The 10,000-nt window shown below is 36.2% G+C and overlaps 11 non-coding genes across 11 annotated transcripts; all 11 read left to right on the top strand.

Annotated features, from left to right (window-relative positions):
• Positions 1 to 655: 655 nt before the first annotated feature.
• Trnah-gug (transfer RNA histidin (anticodon GUG)) lies at positions 656 to 727 on the top strand. Its single transcript has one exon. It is a non-coding gene; the product is annotated as a tRNA-His (tRNA).
• Positions 728 to 1,477: 750 nt separating this feature from the next.
• Trnah-gug (transfer RNA histidin (anticodon GUG)) lies at positions 1,478 to 1,549 on the top strand. Its single transcript has one exon. It is a non-coding gene; the product is annotated as a tRNA-His (tRNA).
• A 746-nt stretch (positions 1,550 to 2,295) lies between these two features.
• Trnah-gug (transfer RNA histidin (anticodon GUG)) lies at positions 2,296 to 2,367 on the top strand. The gene has a single exon. It is a non-coding gene; the product is annotated as a tRNA-His (tRNA).
• Positions 2,368 to 3,114: 747 nt separating this feature from the next.
• Trnah-gug (transfer RNA histidin (anticodon GUG)) lies at positions 3,115 to 3,186 on the top strand. The gene has a single exon. It is a non-coding gene; the product is annotated as a tRNA-His (tRNA).
• Positions 3,187 to 3,932: 746 nt separating this feature from the next.
• On the top strand, positions 3,933 to 4,004 carry Trnah-gug (transfer RNA histidin (anticodon GUG)). Its single transcript has one exon. It is a non-coding gene; the product is annotated as a tRNA-His (tRNA).
• Positions 4,005 to 5,572: 1,568 nt separating this feature from the next.
• On the top strand, positions 5,573 to 5,644 carry Trnah-gug (transfer RNA histidin (anticodon GUG)). Its single transcript has one exon. It is a non-coding gene; the product is annotated as a tRNA-His (tRNA).
• Positions 5,645 to 6,397: 753 nt separating this feature from the next.
• Trnah-gug (transfer RNA histidin (anticodon GUG)) lies at positions 6,398 to 6,469 on the top strand. Its single transcript has one exon. It is a non-coding gene; the product is annotated as a tRNA-His (tRNA).
• Positions 6,470 to 7,216: 747 nt separating this feature from the next.
• Positions 7,217 to 7,288, top strand: Trnah-gug (transfer RNA histidin (anticodon GUG)). The gene has a single exon. It is a non-coding gene; the product is annotated as a tRNA-His (tRNA).
• A 747-nt stretch (positions 7,289 to 8,035) lies between these two features.
• Trnah-gug (transfer RNA histidin (anticodon GUG)) lies at positions 8,036 to 8,107 on the top strand. The gene has a single exon. It is a non-coding gene; the product is annotated as a tRNA-His (tRNA).
• Positions 8,108 to 8,851: 744 nt separating this feature from the next.
• On the top strand, positions 8,852 to 8,923 carry Trnah-gug (transfer RNA histidin (anticodon GUG)). The gene has a single exon. It is a non-coding gene; the product is annotated as a tRNA-His (tRNA).
• A 745-nt stretch (positions 8,924 to 9,668) lies between these two features.
• Trnah-gug (transfer RNA histidin (anticodon GUG)) lies at positions 9,669 to 9,740 on the top strand. The gene has a single exon. It is a non-coding gene; the product is annotated as a tRNA-His (tRNA).
• The last annotated feature ends 260 nt before the right edge of the window (positions 9,741 to 10,000 follow it).

Genomic DNA, 10,000 nt, shown 5'->3' on the forward strand with positions numbered 1-10,000 from the left:
CACGTATGTCATTTATATAATAATATAAACGTCATTGAAAATTCACATTCCTACCTTCTCATTTGTTTTACTGGCTATCACGTACGGCAGGAACCGCTGCGATCCTATTGAATACAATTAGAACACTTCTTGTCTTTACATAGTAACATATGAATATTTCGTGCAATGTCGATTTCATGGGTTTTTTTCTTCAAAATCTGTAATGGTGCTCCAGTGTAAAAAAAAAAAAAAAAAAAAAAATACCGGCGAAACAAAAACAAGATACATATACACACACACACACACACACACGCAGCATGTATAAAGTCAATGTCAGAAAAATATTCACTTTTTTGTATTCAGAATATTTAACGACCTTGACTACCGTCGGACACGGTACCTATCGACTCTAATGGGTATCTCATACAAAGATAAAAATAAGTTAAACCCTTTTACCATGCCAACAATAACAATAAAGCAGTCAGACGGTTGAAAAAGTGTATAAGATGGAGCAGAATCCCTTTTGAATAGCCCGATTGCACTCGTTCCATACATATCGCGTTAAAATTTTGTATGAAAAAGTGATTTTACCAAAAAGGTACCGACAACGTGTTAAAATCAGCCTTAATTTTTAAATACCCAATTTTTGCCACATACATTCTGTCTGCAAGTCATAGCCGTGATCGTATAGTGGTTAGTACTTCGCGTTGTGGCCGCGACAACCCAGGTTCGAATCCTGGTCACGGCAAACAGCTGTGTAATGTCGCTGTTACGGCATTGTAGGCAATTTTTTTTTTCTCGGTTTCTCTTGTCGATTTTTGATAATCTTTCTTCGTTTTAAGATACACGTATGTCATTTATATAATAATATAAACGTCATTGAAAATTCACATTCCTACCTTCTCATTTGTTTTACTGGCTATCACGTACGGCAGGAACCGCTGCGATCCTATTGAATACAATTAGAACACTTCTTGTCTTTACATAGTAACATATGAATATTTCGTGCAATGTCGATTTCATGGGTTTTTTTCTTCAAAATCTGTAATGGTGCTCCAGTGTAAAAAAAAAAAAAAAAAAAAAAAATACCGGCGAAACAAAAACAAGATACATATACACACACACACACACACACGCAGCATGTATAAAGTCAATGTCAGAAAAATATTCACTTTTTTGTATTCAGAATATTTAACGACCTTGACTACCGTCGGACACGGTACCTATCGACTCTAATGGGTATCTCATACAAAGATAAAAATAAGTTAAACCCTTTTACCATGCCAACAATAACAATAAAGCAGTCAGACGGTTGAAAAAGTGTATAAGATGGAGCAGAATCCCTTTTGAATAGCCCCGATTGCACTCGTTCCATACATATCGCGTTAAAATTTTGTATGAAAAGTGATTTTACCAAAAAGGTACCGACAACGTGTTAAAATCAGCCTTAATTTTAAATACCCAATTTTTGCCACATACATTCTGTCTGCAAGTCATAGCCGTGATCGTATAGTGGTTAGTACTTCGCGTTGTGGCCGCGACAACCCAGGTTCGAATCCTGGTCACGGCAAACAGCTGTGTAATGTCGCTGTTACGGCATTGTAGGCAATTTTTTTTTTCTCGGTTTCTCTTGTCGATTTTTGATAATCTTTCTTCGTTTTAAGATACACGTATGTCATTTATATAATAATATAAACGTCATTGAAAATTCACATTCCTACCTTCTCATTTGTTTTACTGGCTATCACGTACGGCAGGAACCGCTGCGATCCTATTGAATACAATTAGAACACTTCTTGTCTTTACATAGTAACATATGAATATTTCGTGCAATGTCGATTTCATGGGTTTTTTTTCTTCAAAATCTGTAATGGTGCTCCAGTGTAAAAAAAAAAAAAAAAAAAAAATACCGGCGAAACAAAAACAAGATACATATACACACACACACACACACGCAGCATGTATAAGGTCAATGTCAGAAAAATATTCACTTTTTTGTATTCAGAATATTTAACGACCTTGACTACCGTCGGACACGGTACCTATCGACTCTAATGGGTATCTCATACAAAGATAAAAATAAGTTAAACCCTTTTACCATGCCAACAATAACAATAAAGCAGTCAGACGGTTGAAAAAGTGTATAAGATGGAGCAGAATCCCTTTTGAATAGCCCGATTGCACTCGTTCCATACATATCGCGTTAAAATTTTGTATGAAAAGTGATTTTACCAAAAAGGTACCGACAACGTGTTAAAATCAGCCTTAATTTTAAATACCCAATTTTTGCCACATACATTCTGTCTGCAAGTCATAGCCGTGATCGTATAGTGGTTAGTACTTCGCGTTGTGGCCGCGACAACCCAGGTTCGAATCCTGGTCACGGCAAAACAGCTGTGTAATGTCGCTGTTACGGCATTGTAGGCAATTTTTTTTTTCTCGGTTTCTCTTGTCGATTTTTGATAATCTTTCTTCGTTTTAAGATACACGTATGTCATTTATATAATAATATAAACGTCATTGAAAATTCACATTCCTACCTTCTCATTTGTTTTACTGGCTATCACGTACGGCAGGAACCGCTGCGATCCTATTGAATACAATTAGAACACTTCTTGTCTTTACATAGTAACATATGAATATTTCGTGCAATGTCGATTTCATGGGTTTTTTTCTTCAAAATCTGTAATGGTGCTCCAGTGTAAAAAAAAAAAAAAAAAAAAAATACCGGCGAAACAAAAACAAGATACATATACACACACACACACACACACGCAGCATGTATAAGGTCAATGTCAGAAAAATATTCACTTTTTTGTATTCAGAATATTTAACGACCTTGACTACCGTCGGACACGGTACCTATCGACTCTAATGGGTATCTCATACAAAGATAAAAATAAGTTAAACCCTTTTACCATGCCAACAATAACAATAAAGCAGTCAGACGGTTGAAAAAGTGTATAAGATGGAGCAGAATCCCTTTTGAATAGCCCGATTGCACTCGTTCCATACATATCGCGTTAAAATTTTGTATGAAAAGTGATTTTACCAAAAAGGTACCGACAACGTGTTAAAATCAGCCTTAATTTAAATACCCAATTTTTGCCACATACATTCCGTCTGCAAGTCATAGCCGTGATCGTATAGTGGTTAGTACTTCGCGTTGTGGCCGCGACAACCCAGGTTCGAATCCTGGTCACGGCAAACAGCTGTGTAATGTCGCTGTTACGGCATTGTAGGCAATTTTTTTTTTCTCGGTTTCTCTTGTCGATTTTTGATAATCTTTCTTCGTTTTAAGATACACGTATGTCATTTATATAATAATATAAACGTCATTGAAAATTTACATTCCTACCTTCTCATTTGTTTTACTGGCTATCACGTACGGCAGGAACCGCTGCGATCCTATTGAATACAATTAGAACACTTCTTGTCTTTACATAGTAACATATGAATATTTCGTGCAATGTCGATTTCATGGGTTTTTTTCTTCAAAATCTGTAATGGTGCTCCAGTGTAAAAAAAAAAAAAAAAAAAAAAATACCGGCGAAACAAAAACAAGATACATATACACACACACACACACACGCAGCATGTATAAGGTCAATGTCAGAAAAATATTCACTTTTTTGTATTCAGAATATTTAACGACCTTGACTACCGTCGGACACGGTACCTATCGACTCTAATGGGTATCTCATACAAAGATAAAAATAAGTTAAACCCTTTTACCATGCCAACAATAACAATAAAGCAGTCAGACGGTTGAAAAAGTGTATAAGATGGAGCAGAATCCCTTTTGAATAGCCCGATTGCACTCGTTCCATACATATCGCGTTAAAATTTTGTATGAAAAGTGATTTTACCAAAAAGGTACCGACAACGTGTTAAAATCAGCCTTAATTTTAAATACCCAATTTTTGCCACATACATTCTGTCTGCAAGTCATAGCCGTGATCGTATAGTGGTTAGTACTTCGCGTTGTGGCCGCGACAACCCAGGTTCGAATCCTGGTCACGGCAAACAGCTGTGTAATGTCGCTGTTACGGCATTGTAGGCAATTTTTTTTTCTCGGTTTCTCTTGTCGATTTTGATAATCTTTCTTCGTTTTAAGATACACGTATGTCATTTATATAATAATATAAACGTCATTGAAAATTCACATTCCTACCTTCTCATTTGTTTTACTGGCTATCACGTACGGCAGGAACCGCTGCGATCCTATTGAATACAATTAGAACACTTCTTGTCTTTACATAGTAACATATGAATATTTCGTGCAATGTCGATTTCATGGGTTTTTTTCTTCAAAATCTGTAATGGTGCTCCAGTGTAAAAAAAAAAAAAAAAAAAAAAATACCGGCGAAACAAAAACAAGATACATATACACACACACACACACACACGCAGCATGTATAAGGTCAATGTCAGAAAAATATTCACTTTTTGTATTCAGAATATTTAACGACCTTGACTACCGTCGGACACGGTACCTATCGACTCTAATGGGTATCTCATACAAAGATAAAAATAAGTTAAACCCTTTTACCATGCCAACAATAACAATAAAGCAGTCAGACGGTTGAAAAAGTGTATAAGATGGAGCAGAATCCCTTTTGAATAGCCCGATTGCACTCGTTCCATACATATCGCGTTAAAATTTTGTATGAAAAGTGATTTTACCAAAAAGGTACCGACAACGTGTTAAAATCAGCCTTAATTTTAAATACCCAATTTTTGCCACATACATTCTGTCTGCAAGTCATAGCCGTGATCGTATAGTGGTTAGTACTTCGCGTTTGTGGCCGCGACAACCCAGGTTCGAATCCTGGTCACGGCAAACAGCTGTGTAATGTCGCTGTTACGGCATTGTAGGCAATTTTTTTTTTCTCGGTTTCTCTTGTCGATTTTGATAATCTTTCTTCGTTTTAAGATACACGTATGTCATTTATATAATAATATAAACGTCATTGAAAATTCACATTCCTACCTTCTCATTTGTTTTACTGGCTATCACGTACGGCAGGAACCGCTGCGATCCTATTGAATACAATTAGAACACTTCTTGTCTTTACATAGTAACATATGAATATTTCGTGCAATGTCGATTTCATGGGTTTTTTTCTTCAAAATCTGTAATGGTGCTCCAGTGTAAAAAAAAAAAAAAAAAAAAAAAATACCGGCGAAACAAAAACAAGATACATATACACACACACACACACACACACGCAGCATGTATAAGGTCAATGTCAGAAAAATATTCACTTTTTTGTATTCAGAATATTTAACGACCTTGACTACCGTCGGACACGGTACCTATCGACTCTAATGGGTATCTCATACAAAGATAAAAATAAGTTAAACCCTTTTACCATGCCAACAATAACAATAAAGCAGTCAGACGGTTGAAAAAGTGTATAAGATGGAGCAGAATCCCTTTTGAATAGCCCGATTGCACTCGTTCCATACATATCGCGTTAAAATTTTGTATGAAAAGTGATTTTACCAAAAAGGTACCGACAACGTGTTAAAATCAGCCTTAATTTTAAATACCCAATTTTTGCCACATACATTCTGTCTGCAAGTCATAGCCGTGATCGTATAGTGGTTAGTACTTCGCGTTGTGGCCGCGACAACCCAGGTTCGAATCCTGGTCACGGCAAACAGCTGTGTAATGTCGCTGTTACGGCATTGTAGGCAATTTTTTTTTTCTCGGTTTCTCTTGTCGATTTTTGATAATCTTTCTTCGTTTTAAGATACACGTATGTCATTTATATAATAATATAAACGTCATTGAAAATTCACATTCCTACCTTCTCATTTGTTTTACTGGCTATCACGTACGGCAGGGAACCGCTGCGATCCTATTGAATACAATTAGAAACACTTCTTGTCTTTACATAGTAACATATGAATATTTCGTGCAATGTCGATTTCATGGGTTTTTTTCTTCAAAATCTGTAATGGTGCTCCAGTGTAAAAAAAAAAAAAAAAAAAAAAAAATACCGGCGAAACAAAAACAAGATACATATACACACACACACACACACACACGCAGCATGTATAAGGTCAATGTCAGAAAAATATTCACTTTTTTGTATTCAGAATATTTAACGACCTTGACTACCGTCGGACACGGTACCTATCGACTCTAATGGGTATCTCATACAAAGATAAAAATAAGTTAAACCCTTTTACCATGCCAACAATAACAATAAAGCAGTCAGACGGTTGAAAAAGTGTATAAGATGGAGCAGAATCCCTTTTGAATAGCCCGATTGCACTCGTTCCATACATATCGCGTTAAAATTTTGTATGAAAAGTGATTTTACCAAAAGGTACCGACAACGTGTTAAAATCAGCCTTAATTTTAAATACCCAATTTTTGCCACATACATTCTGTCTGCAAGTCATAGCCGTGATCGTATAGTGGTTAGTACTTCGCGTTGTGGCCGCGACAACCCAGGTTCGAATCCTGGTCACGGCAAACAGCTGTGTAATGTCGCTGTTACGGCATTGTAGGCAATTTTTTTTTCTCGGTTTCTCTTGTCGATTTTTGATAATCTTTCTTCGTTTTAAGATACACGTATGTCATTTATATAATAATATAAACGTCATTGAAAATTCACATTCCTACCTTCTCATTTGTTTTACTGGCTATCACGTACGGCAGGAACCGCTGCGATCCTATTGAATACAATTAGAACACTTCTTGTCTTTACATAGTAACATATGAATATTTCGTGCAATGTCGATTTCATGGGTTTTTTTTTCTTCAAAATCTGTAATGGTGCTCCAGTGTAAAAAAAAAAAAAAAAAAAAATACCGGCGAAACAAAAACAAGATACATATACACACACACACACACACACGCAGCATGTATAAGGTCAATGTCAGAAAAATATTCACTTTTTTGTATTCAGAATATTTAACGACCTTGACTACCGTCGGACACGGTACCTATATATCGACTCTAATGGGTATCTCATACAAAGATAAAATAAGTTAAACCCTTTTACCATGCCAACAATAACAATAAAGCAGTCAGACGGTTGAAAAAGTGTATAAGATGGAGCAGAATCCCTTTTGAATAGCCCGATTGCACTCGTTCCATACATCGCGTTAAAATTTTGTATGAAAAGTGATTTTACCAAAAAGGTACCTACAACGTGTTAAATCAGCCTTAATTTTAAATACCCAATTTTTGCCACATACATTCTGTCTGCAAGTCATAGCCGTGATCGTATAGTGGTTAGTACTTCGCGTTGTGGCCGCGACAACCCAGGTTCGAATCCTGGTCACGGCAAACAGCTGTGTAATGTCGCTGTTACGGCATTGTAGGCAATTTTTTTTTCTCGGTTTCTCTTGTCGATTTTGATAATCTTTCTTCGTTTTAAGATACACGTATGTCATTTATATAATAATATAAACGTCATTGAAAATTCACATTCCTACCTTCTCATTTGTTTTACTGGCTATCACGTACGGCAGGAACCGCTGCGATCCTATTGAATACAATTAGAACACTTCTTGTCTTTACATAGTAACATATGAATATTTCGTGCAATGTCGATTTCATGGGTTTTTTTTCTTCAAAATCTGTAATGGTGCTCCAGTGTAAAAAAAAAAAAAAAAAAAAATACCGGCGAAACAAAAACAAGATACATATACACACACACACACACACACGCAGCATGTATAAGGTCAATGTCAGAAAAATATTCACTTTTTTGTATTCAGAATATTTAACGACCTTGACTACCGTCGGACACGGTACCTATATATCGACTCTAATGGGTATCTCATACAAAGATAAAAATAAGTTAAACCCTTTTACCATGCCAACAATAACAATAAAGCAGTCAGACGGTTGAAAAAGTGTATAAGATGGAGCAGAATCCCTTTTGAATAGCCCGATTGCACTCGTTCCATACATCGCGTTAAAATTTTGTATGAAAAGTGATTTTACCAAAAAGGTACCTACAACGTGTTAAAATCAGCCTTAATTTTAAATACCCAATTTTTGCCACATACATTCTGTCTGCAAGTCATAGCCGTGATCGTATAGTGGTTAGTACTTCGCGTTGTGGCCGCGACAACCCAGGTTCGAATCCTGGTCACGGCAAACAGCTGTGTAATGTCGCTGTTACGGCATTGTAGGCAATTTTTTTTTCTCGGTTTCTCTTGTCGATTTTTGATAATCTTTCTTCGTTTTAAGATACACGTATGTCATTTATATAATAATATAAACGTCATTGAAAATTCACATTCCTACCTTCTCATTTGTTTTACTGGCTATCACGTACGGCAGGAACCGCTGCGATCCTATTGAATACAATTAGAACACTTCTTGTCTTTACATAGTAACATATGAATATTTCGTGCAATGTCGATTTCATGGGTTTTTTTCTTCAAAATCTGTAATGGTGCTCCAGTGTAAAAAAAAAAAAAAAAAAAAAAATACCGGCGAAACAAAACAAGATACATATACACACACACACACACACGCAGCATGTATAAGGTCAATGTCAGAAAAATATTCACTTTTTTGTATTCAGAATATTTAACGACCTTGACTACCGTCGGACACGGTACCTATCGACTCTAATGGGTATCTCATACAAAGATAAAAATAAGTTAAACCCTTTTACCATGCCAACAATAACAATAAAGCAGTCAGACGGTTGAAAAAGTGTATAAGATGGAGCAGAATCCCTTTTGAATAGCCCGATTGCACTCGTTCCATACATATCGCGTTAAAATTTTGTATGAAAAGTGATTTTACCAAAAAGGTACCGACAACGTGTTAAAATCAGCCTTAATTTTAAATACCCAATTTTTGCCACATACATTCTGTCTGCAAGTCATAGCCGTGATCGTATAGTGGTTAGTACTTCGCGTTGTGGCCGCGACAACCCAGGTTCGAATCCTGGTCACGGCAAACAGCTGTGTAATGTCGCTGTTTACGGCATTGTAGGCAATTTTTTTTTCTCGGTTTCTCTTGTCGATTTTTGATAATCTTTCTTCGTTTTAAGATACACGTATGTCATTTATATAATAATATAAACGTCATTGAAAATTCACATTCCTACCTTCTCATTTGTTTTACTGGCTATCACGTACGGCAGGAACCGCTGCGATCCTATTGAATACAATTAGAACACTTCTTGTCTTTACATAGTAACATATGAATATTTCGTGCAATGTCGATTTCATGGGTTTTTTCTTCAAAATCTGTAATGGTGCTCCAGTGTAAAAAAAAAAAAAAAAAAAAAAATACCGGCGAAACAAAAACAAGATACATATACACACACACACACACACGCAGCATGTATAAGGTCAATGTCAGAAAAATATTCACTTTTTTGTATTCAGAATATTTAACGACCTTGACTACCGTCGGACACGGTACCTATCGACTCTAATGGGTATCTCATACAAAGATAAAAATAAGTTAAACCCTTTTACCATGCCAACAATAACAATAAAGCAGTCAGACGGTTGAAAAAGTGTATAAGATGGAGCAGAATCCCTTTTGAATAGCCCGATTGCACTCGTTCCATACATATCGCGTTAAAATTTTGTATGAAAAGTGATTTTACCAAAAAGGTACCGACAACGTGTTAAAATCAGCCTTAATTTTAAATACCCAATTTTTGCCACATACATTCTGTCTGCAAGTCATAGCCGTGATCGTATAGTGGTTAGTACTTCGCGTTGTGGCCGCGACAACCCAGGTTCGAATCCTGGTCACGGCAAACAGCTGTGTAATGTCGCTGTTACGGCATTGTAGGCAATTTTTTTTTCTCGGTTTCTCTTGTCGATTTTTGATAATCTTTCTTCGTTTTAAGATACACGTATGTCATTTATATAATAATATAAACGTCATTGAAAACTCACATTCCTACCTTCTCATTTGTTTTACTGGCTATCACGTACGGCAGGAACCGCTGCGATCCTATTGAATACAATTAGAACACTTCTTGTCTTTACATAGTAACATATGAATATTTCGTGC

This window comes from Mytilus edulis, unplaced genomic scaffold, assembly GCF_963676685.1.
Source record: "Mytilus edulis unplaced genomic scaffold, xbMytEdul2.2 SCAFFOLD_2199, whole genome shotgun sequence".
NCBI lineage: Eukaryota > Metazoa > Mollusca > Bivalvia > Mytilida > Mytilidae > Mytilus > Mytilus edulis.